Source organism: Lagenorhynchus albirostris, chromosome 8 (assembly GCF_949774975.1).
Source record: "Lagenorhynchus albirostris chromosome 8, mLagAlb1.1, whole genome shotgun sequence".
NCBI classification, from domain to species: domain Eukaryota; kingdom Metazoa; phylum Chordata; class Mammalia; order Artiodactyla; family Delphinidae; genus Lagenorhynchus; species Lagenorhynchus albirostris.
The window spans coordinates 75,346,290-75,357,349 of NC_083102.1; positions in this window are offsets into that span (position 1 = coordinate 75,346,290).

The following is an 11,060-nucleotide window of genomic DNA, read 5'->3' on the forward strand; positions in this document are numbered from 1 at the left end:
GTGAGTATCTTGGTAACTGGGGCTGTTTCTATTTGTGTGTGTGTGTTTTGTTTTTGGTTTTGCTGAAGTATTTAAAAGCACATCTTAGATGGCATGCTATTTTACCCAGCCACTTCATTATGCTTTGAAAGACAAAATTTTTTTCCTTAGGTAACCGCAAATCCATTTTTACATCTAACAAAGGAAATAAAACATTTCTGAGGTTTTAATATAAACTATTAACATTTCTCCAATTGTCTCAAGAAATGCCTTTTTACAATTATGTTTTTCAGATCAGAGTCCAAACAAGGTCCACATCTTGAATTTGGTTCTTAGGGTCTCTAGGATCTCTTTTCATCTGGAGGACTGCTCCTTTTCCCCTCCCTTATTCCATTTACTCCTTTTTTTTTTTTTTTTTTTTTTGTAGTACGTGGGCCTCTCACTGTTGTGGCCTCTCCCGCTGCGGAGCACAGGCTCCGGACGCGCAGGCTCAGCGGCCATGGCTCACGGGCCCAGCCACTCCGCGGCATGTGGGATCTTCCCGGACCGGGGCACGAACCCGCGTTCCCTGCATCGGCAGGCAGACTCTCAACCACTGCGCCACCAGGGAAGCCCCTCCATTTACTTCTTGAAGAAAGTGGGTCAGTAGTCCTGCTGTCTAGAAGTGAGATCTAAAGACTCGATTAAATTCTGTTTCAAGTTTTGATGAGACTAGCTGTAGGTGATGTTACAGACTTTATATTGTTTCATCACCTGGAGAACCACATAGTGTCAGGTTGTCTCACGTTTGTAGTAATGCTTAATTCAGGTGGTGACAGCGTAGTTCCTTCATTGTGAAGTTTCCCAACAGTCTTTTAACTAATGATTTTAATATCTATTGATGACTATTGTCTGATTCATTTTGAAATAGGGGTTGCAAGATGGTGATTTTCTAATTTGATCGTTACTTCTACATTTATTAGCTAGAAGTCTTCTGTATAGAAAAACTTTTCTGCATCCTTTAGGCTTATTTGGTTACCCTGAAATACTGTTCATACCGAAAAGACAGGAAAGATCTTTAATTATTTCCTTTAAATTATCCAATTTCAGAGTAATGTGTTGGTTACCTAGCAACCTCCATGCTGTCCAAAGAATCTCTCTCTCTGTCTTTTTCCTTTTTTGCATGTCACTACGAACTCATGGCTTTACACATTCAATGTATTTCTATCAGTTGCAGTTGTTTGATACTCACATTATTCTATTTTGGCCACAAGGGGGAACATTTTGATATTTTCTGTATTTATTTAATATGGCAATATTAGCTTTTGATAGCTTCCTTGCTTTCTATCATAATGTGGTATCCCAAACTCAGTTGGTACATTTCCTGGAATTGACTGTTGATAAAAAACCCTGAGTCCTTTTAGTGTGTGAAGGTGTTTTGAGACCAGAGTATGGAATTCTTGTTGCTACTTGATTATCATTGTTAATTGGCCCTTCAGTGGACAGTTAGAAAATAAGTACCTTTTTAAAAATAAAGTTACAAGTTTATACTGATATTTACAACCACAATTTAAAATTACAAGGTTTTTTAACTGACATTTTGATGCTGAACATTAGTCCTTAGCAGCTTTAACATAGTTTCTTAGTTGTATTATGTTAAAATATATTCATGTTAATAATAATACAATTGTTACTATTAACAATAAGAATACTAAGTGACATTAGGTATTTTAAGATTTGTTTGCCCTTTTAATATTTTTGTCCTAGGAATGTATTGCACTAAAAACTGTATAGTCAGAGTATTTTGTTCTAAGATCAATTGGAATAATTCTTTTCTCTGCGCGATTTTGTTACCAAACTGATATACCATTAGGTTCATTTGTTTCAGTTAGTTTTCAACTTCTAGGCATTGGTTTTTATTTTCTTAAATTTAGTTTTGTGTTTTGTGTACTACCTCCTTCTTGAAGCAGTTCTTTAAAAAATTTTTTTATTGACATATAGTTGGATTTATAATGTTGTGTTAGTTTCAGGTGTACAGCAAAGTGATTCAGTTATACATATATGTACATATATATATTCTTTTTAAGATTCTTTTCCATTATAGGTTATTACAGGATATTGAGTATCGTTCCCTGTGCTATATTGAATATTACTATATTTGTATATAATAATATATATTGCTATACTGAAATACTTCCTTTAATTTTCTTTTGGGACACTACTTTTTCTTACATTTTATTTTTATTTTTTTTCTGTCTCACTTGGGGCTTCGATTAAGTCTCCTTTCCTGGTTCTTCCTCCTCTTCCTGCTCTTAACTTTGGAGTGTACCAGGACCTCTCCTCTGTTTATATTCATTTCCTAGTGAATGCATCTTGTCCCATGCTTTTAAATACCACCTATTTTCTGATCACTCACAAATTTATATCTCTGCCTGGGCTTCTTCCTTGAATTGCAGATCTAGGTATACAACTTTTTATTCACTATTGGCACTTGAATGTCTAGTAGGACGTCTAGACTTAGCATATCCAAAGATGAGCCCTCAATTTCCATCCAGCTGTTCCTCTGGCAGTCTCCCCTGTTTCAGTAAATGGCAACTCTATCACCTTGCTCAGGCCTAATACCTTGAAGTCATCTCTGATTCTTTTCTCTCAAATCCTGTACCCAATTCACCAATATATCCTGTCAGCTTCTACCTTTGAAATATATTAAGAATCCAATCAATCCTCCATTTCTCACCAAGTCCACTGCCATCACCCCCAACTAAGCTGCTGTAAATTCACCTGGATTATTGTAATGGCCTCATAACAGGTCTTCCTGTTTCCATCCATGCTTCTTTACAAGGTATTCTCTACTTGGCAGTCGGAGTAAGCTGTTAAAAGTCATTCCTTTGTTCAAAACTCTCCAGTACAGTCCTTCAAAATAATCTAGGTTTGGGGAAGGTGGATAGAGGTATAGATGGCCATGTATTGCTAATCGCTGAAACTGAGCGATGGCAACTTTAAATTCATTATATTTTTCTTTTATTTTCATATACATTTGATACATAAAACAAAATCCAAACTCTTCAAAGGCTTTACAGTTGTCTGTAACTGCACCAATATGGTAGCCACTAGCCACATGTGGTTACTGAGCACTTGAAATGTGCTAGACTGAATGTAGATGTACTGTGAGTATAAAATACACAATGGATTTTAAAGACTTCTTAAGAAGGAAAAAACGTAAAATACCTCATTAATATTTTGTTATATTGATTATGTATCGAAATCATATTTTGGATATGGTGCTTCCAATAAAATACAGTATTAAAATTAATTTCATTTTGGACTTCCCTGGTGGTCTAGTGGTTTGGACTTGGTGCTTTCACTGCTGTGGCCCCGGGTTCAATCCCTGGTCGAGGAAGATCCCACAAGCTGAGTGGCGTGGCAAAAAAAAAATTGTTTCTTTGTATTTTTAAAAATATGGCTGCTAGAAGATCTTTGTATGTGGCTCACATCATCTTTCCATTGGATCTGTGGCCATGCTTTCTCTCTGAACTTATCTCCTACGTTTTTCTCTCTCCTTATTTTTTTTTGGCCACGCGGCTTGTGGGATTTTAGTTCCCCGACCAGGGATTGAACCTGGGCCCTCGGCAGTGGAAGCGCAGAGTCCTAACCACTAGACCTCCAGGGAGGTGCCTTTTCCTCTCCTTAGCTCACACCACTCCAACCACACCGATCTCTCTGCTTAGAACAAGCAGAATACATTTCTGTCTCGGGACCTTTGCACTTGCTAACCTGTCTGCCTGGAGGTCCCTTTCTCAGTGTCCTGTGACTCACTCTCTTGTTTCCTTCAGAGATACTTACCTGATCTGTATAACACCTCATCCCCTTCCCTCTCTATTCCCCTTAATCTGCTTTCTTTTTCTTTGTAATACTTATCACTACTGACTTGTGTTTTGTTAATTTGTATTCCTGTATCCTGAGCACCTAGCATAATGCTTATACAGCGTAGGGCTTTTGGTAACAGTTTGTGGAATGGATGTCTATAGATTGTGCAAGTAATTATGTTAAGTTCAATACTGATTTCTTCTGCAATAAGGTTCAGGTTTCCTAAATATATAAAGGGTAAAAATTATTAGAGTAAAATAAACTTTAATTATAACTACATGAAATTCCCTGCATGAGGAAACAGATGCTTTATAAAACGATATGATAGCTACTTTATTCCCTTCAAAGGAATTAAGGTAAAATAACCTTATACTAAATAATTTTTATGTATTTGTATAATTAGTAAGATGGAGAGTTTAGAGATACTTAGGAGATATTCAAGAAAGTAAACAAAATACAGACCAAGACTTACTTAAGGGTCAGAAATGTTTTTTATCCAGTAGATAATATCCAGTTTCTCCAAGGAGTTTTCCAAATTCTCTTATTAGTCTGGCATTTTTATTGTATTCATGGTAACCCAGTAAGGGGGCTATGTCAAGGAGCTTAGAAATTTTTTTGGATACACTGAAATTTTTCTTGTGTTAGTAATTATAACTTGCTCTGTTTATAAAATAACTTTTGAAGGCAGCCATTGTTTTTTATTTAAAATTAAAACTATGAAGGAGGGAAAGGAACCAAAAAAAGGAGAAATGAGAAAGGAATATTTTTAATTTATTGTCTTCATTTTAAAATATGACTAAATGTACCAATGAAATAATTTAAAAGCAAGGATATCTTTTCCTTATCTGAATATACTTGCAAATTCTATTTTAATTTTAAACAGTCTTGGTCACAGCATCCCTTCAACTGTAACAGGAAAAATGAAATGACACCAACAAGGTATGTGACAACTTGAGTTGTGAAATTTCAATAGGCAAAACTGATGAATCAGGGCTAGCATTATATTAAAGACGTTTAACTAAGACGTTTGAAGTACATCCTCAGTGATTTTTTTGTTTTTTCCTCAGTGATATTTTGGAATATTATTTTGTGCTTGTTTAACAAACATTTACTAACTGTATATTGTATGTCAACACTGTACCAACTACCCAAGGTTACAAAACTATACTTTCAGAGTGGCTGAGTGCTAATTAAATGTCAAGTAAGTTTACAGAGATTATTTTAGTTAATCCTCGCAAAAGAGGTAATTTTATTACTCTCAGTATTCCAATGAGGGAATAGAGGCTTTCCAAAGAGTTCTGTTTTCAAAAAGTTTGCCATCTAGAGCAATGAGAATAGCAGTAGATAGAATATAAAGTGCTAAATGCTACAATAAAGAAAGGGTGCAGAGGAAGGGTTGCCTTTGGAGTTGGGAATGAGGAAAGCCTTCCAGAGAACAGGATACTTGTTCTGAATTTGAAAGGTAGGGAGGAGTTTGCATGGTGAAGAGTGGAGAATATTGCCAGCATATGCAAAGACATTGAACTCTGAAATGATTTGAGCATTAGTGAGAACTTTTCTATAAGCCTTTGATTTATTCATCATCTACCACACATTCTGTATTTCCATATTCAAACAAAGATCTGGCTTAGGCAATGAGGAATCATCTGATTGAGTTATCAAGGGCTGGAGTGCTGGCAGGGCTTGTTCGTATTAGCATATGGGTTAGAACTTCACGTCCTAGGCTTGGGCCTTAACTTGGCAGGTCTCCTGGGGGTAGATTCCACACTGAATAGCAGAATGGCTAAGAAAACAAATTCTTGTGCCAGACTGGGTTTAAATCGCAGCTCTGCCACTTCTAACCAGCGGATGTGACCTTGGGTATGTTACCAGACATTTTTATGCCTCAGTATCTTCATTTGGAAAATGAGAACAATAATGGCAGAACCTACTTCATCATAGGATTGTTACGAGGATAAAAGAAGTTAATAGATACAAAGCTCTGAGAATAGTGCCTGGTACATAGGAAGCTCTGTATAAGTACTAAGTACTAGTATTACTTGAGACTAGTATTTAAACAAAAATGCTACTTTGTTCATTTAGAGTGAACTTTGTTCTTTTCTCATGGTGCTAAGAGTCTCCTAGGTCCTACTTTTTTGGTATTAAGATGCCTGAGATGCTAAATTTTGAATCAGAAAGTTGTTTGCTGGGAATCGGCATAGAATATTTGTCCTAGGTCCTGGTAAAGGCCAGTGAGATATCTCTCCACCATAACAGAAACATTCTCTGTTCGTTGGGTTACATCTCCCAGAATCATTATCTTACTCCTTTGTTGCTATCTGCCAGGCCAGATATAGCTAGTGGGTTCAGAGTCGAATGGAGATAAAACTTGGAAAGAACCCCTGAAGTGCTAGTTGTTAAGCCAGGATCTTTTTGATAAGACACGCAGGGTGACCTATCTGAGGCACTGCTGTCTACTCTGCAGCCCCTGTGGTGGAAAATGGCTGGGGTTTCCCTGACTTGGAAGGACTTGGAGCAATTCCTGTAGTTCCTTGATTATTACAATGTCCCTGATAGACTAGAGACAAGGAAGGCTTTTTTACAGAACTCTTGATGCATTCTTTAGAACCCTCAGCTAAGTAAACTAGCTCAGGACTTTGCTTGGAGCTCTCAAAGACATGTTTCAACTTTGCTGAATTCATTTATTAGTTCTAACAGTTTTGGGGGTGAGTTTTTAGGGTTTTCTATATATAATATCACGTCATCTGCAAACAGAGGCAGTTTTACTACTTCCTTTCTGATTTGGATCCTTATTATGTCTTTTTATTGCCTAATTGCTCTGGCTAGTACTTCTAGTACTATGCTTAATAAAAGTGGCAAGAGTGGGCATGTGTGTTTTGCTCCTGATCTTAGAGGAAAAACTTTCTTACCACTGAGTATGATGTTAGATGTGGGCTTATCATATATGACCTTTCTTATGTTGCGAAACATTCTCTCTGTGCCTAGTTTGTTGACAGTTTTTATCATGAATGGATTTCAGATTTTGTCAAGTGCTTTTTCTGCATCTGTTGAGATGATCATACAATTTTTAACCTTCATTTTGTTGTGTGATGTATCATATTAATCTCCTTTGACTGTTGTTGCAGGTGTGTGCTTCTGGCCACATCTTGCCTGTTCTATATATCTATATATAATTATATATATTTGAATGAAACCCATCACATATACAGATGCCATGTGCACATAACCATAATAATAATTGGCAAGGTTAAGCCAGAGGAGGCCTGATCCTCAGAGAGTTGTGGAGTTGGTTAATAGAACACAGTTCCTTTAGGAGTGAAATGGATGGACAATAACAAAGGAATTTACTCAATATGTATCATTAAAATAAATCCACCTCAGGAGGCTGAGAGGAGTTGCTCCAATAAAGTCACGCTCTCTTGTTCTGTTTCCAAACTTGAGTCAGTTTCTCAACCCAGAAACCATTGACTGAGGAAAAGTTATGTCCCCAGGAGAAGGACACTGCAACACATGTCAAATACATGTGGTAATGATTCCCCTAGTCCTTCCCCAAAGGGACTTACCTCCAGGTATTTGAGTAATTGCACTGGGGAAAAGGGTAAGAATAACCCAATATTTGTTAGATGCAGGGTCTGAATTCACAGTGATACCTGGGGTCCAAAGCACCTCGTATAATGGATGCATATGGCAGCCAGGTAATAAATGGAGTCCTGGCCAAGGTTTGGCTCACAGTGGGTCAACAATGTCATTTGTTGAGCCTCTGAATATTTTATTAGAGCGAATACTTAGTACTTCATAAAATCCCTCGCGTTGTGTTCCTGACCTACAGGACAAGAATCATTATAGTGGGAGAGACAAAAAAAGAAAGAAAGAAAGAAGGAAGAGAGAAGAGAAAAGGAAAAGAAAAGGAAAACACCAAGTAAGTGGTAATCTCTGAAACTGCCTCTATCCCTCAGCCAAATAATAAATCAAAAACACTATCTTAACCTGGGGTGGTGGTGGAGGAGATTAGTGAGCCTGTTAAGTATCTAAAAGATGGTTGATTCCCATCATCTGGGTTGTAAAGAATGACAGCAGACTGCCACAAACTGCGCTAAGTCATAGGCTCAACTGCAGTTGAAGTGCCAGGTGTGGTGTCCTTTCCATTGCACATGAATATACTCCCAAGTACCTGGTAGGCAGACATTGATTGGGTAGATGCATAATTTCCATCCCTGTTAGGAAAATAAAAGATCAGAAACAGTGTGTATTCACAGGGAAAAGATGACGGTAGTTTTACCTCAGGGCTATTTAAACGTTCTTGTCCTTTGTCATCCAGTAAGTTGAAGAGGATGCCATAGAGAACATCACATTAATACATTATATCAATGGTAACATATTTATTGGACGATATGAGCAAGAGGTCGCTAACATATTGGAAGCTTTGATAAGACACCCTCCCTAGAGGGTGAGAGAGATACCGTAAGAAGATTCAGGGACCTTGTCACATCAGTAATATTTTTAGAGTTCCATTGGTCAGGGGCATTCCAGGACATGCCATCCAAAGGACAAATTATTGCACCCTGAACTTCCTAAACATGAAAAAGGAAGGATAATGCCTAGTAGGCCTCTTCAGATCTTGGAGGCAGTATATTCCAACTGGGAATACTGCTTCCACCCAGTGGCATGAAAGGCTGCCAGCTATGAGCAGAAGAGGGCTCTGCAGTCATGTAACCAGGCAGGTTCAAAGGTTCTAGACATCAGTGGTAGGAAAGTTGCAGTTTATGGCCACCGTCAATAGGGAATCACAACCGAGGCCCTGGGGGTTTTAGGATAAGGCCATGCCATCTTCAGTGGAGAATTATATACTTTATGAAAAATGAAGCTAGTTTGTTGTATGAGAGATGAGTTACCTGACCATGGGGCAAAATCACCATGTGGTTACAACTGGCAATCTTGAGCTGGGGTTCTATCAGAACCATCCAGTCATAACTTGCAGCAGGTGCAGCAGTAATCCATGGTAAGATGGAACTGGTAGATACAGGGTTGAGCAAAAGCAGGACCCGAGGGTTCATGGAAATTGCACGAGCAGGCAGCCCAGACCCCCATGTCACACCTACAGGTGTATGGGCCATCTTTTAAGACCAGATGTAAAAAGGAGGAAAAACCCAAACTTGGTTCATGGACTAGTTGCTTCTGTGGTTGCAAGCTGAAAATAGATAGCATCCTCCGTACAGCTCCACTCAGGGGTGGTACTGAAAGCCAGTCACAAGGGAAAATCTTCCCAATGGGCAGAGCTTCAAGAGGTGAAGCTTGAAGTCACCCCCTTTGTGTGGAGAGAGAAGTGGCCTGAGTTCAGAATATATGTGAACTCTTCTTGGGCAGTGAGAAATGACTGGCTGTTAAGTGATTTGTGGAGAGACAGATTGGAAGATTACATGTAAGGGGTAGAGGCACGTGGCATATGGGAGTGGGCATGGAGTGTGAGCATCTCCATATCATACGTTAATACCACCCTAATGCTGACACGATGGGTACATAAGAAAAAGGGCTACGGTGGCAGGGATGAAAGCCACGTATGGGCTTAATGGTATGGGCTCCTATTCACTTAGGTTGATCTAGTGTTTCTGCTTTTGGCTGAAGTTCAACTTGCCAGAAACAGCGACCAACACTGAGCTCCTGATATGGCACAATCCCTCCAGGAGACCAGCCTGGCACATGATGACAAGTTGATCACGCTAGGCACAGTAACAGACATATTCCAGGTAGGAGATTGTCTTTCTTGCTCACGCCATCACTTTTTGAGGATTTGATTTATTGGCATGGAATCATACATAATTTCATGTTACACCAGGGGATTGACTTTATGGTGAAGGTGTTGGGAGTGTGCCCACGGTCAGGTGGTCCACGGTCTTAACTCATATAGAATCACCCAGAAGCTTCCTAAATGATAGAGTATTGGAATGGCCTGTTAAAGGCACAGCTGTAGCATTAGCTTGGAGGAGATAATTTGAGGATGGGGTATCAACCTAGGATGCAGGATACACTTTTGAGTTCAAAACATTTATATGGTGCTATGTCTCTGATACAAGAATACATGCATCTGGGAACCAACAGGTGGAAGCTGAGTGTCCCTACTTGCCATTATTATTCCTGTGTCCCTGTTGTAATTTGTGCTTCCCATTTTAGCAATTCCTGTTGAATTATAAGCTGCAATTACCACCTAGCCCCTTTGGGTTCCTTGTTCCAAGAGACCCCCAGACAAGGAGTCACCATCCTGGTAGGAGTAATTGATTCTGATCCATCTTTAATAAAGAAGGTGCTGCCCCAGCTGCTGGGAGTACAGGCAGTAGACAGCTTACAGCTGTCAGCTCCTGAAGGAATTCTCATCTGCAGAGCCTCGTTGCCTGGTCATGCCCCATCTGAGTGGTCATTGAACCGTTCAGTGATTTACCAGTCAGCTTCACTTAGCAACTGTGAGATTCTTGTGGGGCCAACTATGTCCAAAGGCAGTCGTTAGAAAACATCCTACATGCTAAACTCCATCATAGAGTTTACTTCCTGTGGGAACCCAACCTGTGATGAGTTGCCATTACAACTCAGTTTTTATACTGTTTGAAAGTGCTAAGACAAGGTAAAGGAAAAGATTTTATGGGATTACTATTAGGGGTAACTAATGTAGTCTTTGGGACCTCAAAGAGTTTTTGAAAAACAAAAAACCAACCACTTAATTTGTCCCTTCAAAGTTAAAGATGTTTGTTAACAATAAGAGAAGGAACTGCTTTTGAAATGGTCACGATATGAGAGCATTTTGAAAATGGCTATTTGTCTGTTGTTACATGAGTTTACTACTGAAAATGATATGTCATTATAAGAACCCTCATACTTATAAATGGAATTTTCTGTCCTGCATAAAAATCTTCCAAGGGGTTTTTTGTTTAAAACATAAATGCACGTATGCACTATAAAGGATATTTCAGTGATCCTCCTTTAAGTACTGGCATGAACAATAAAACTGTTAATTTTAGTTGACAGTGTGTTCATATAATATTCATTGGCACTAATTTTTATTGTGAACCATCTACCGGTGAGAGTTGAAATTTTCCTGATATTTGAATTTTCTCTTCTCTAAATTATTGAATCGCCAAGTAACTGATCAAAGGCAATCTGCATGTTTCAAAACATATCTAGTTCATTGCCATCCTTTCCCTTTCCTTTCTTGATACCAAATTAGGGATTAAAGAGTCATTTTTGGA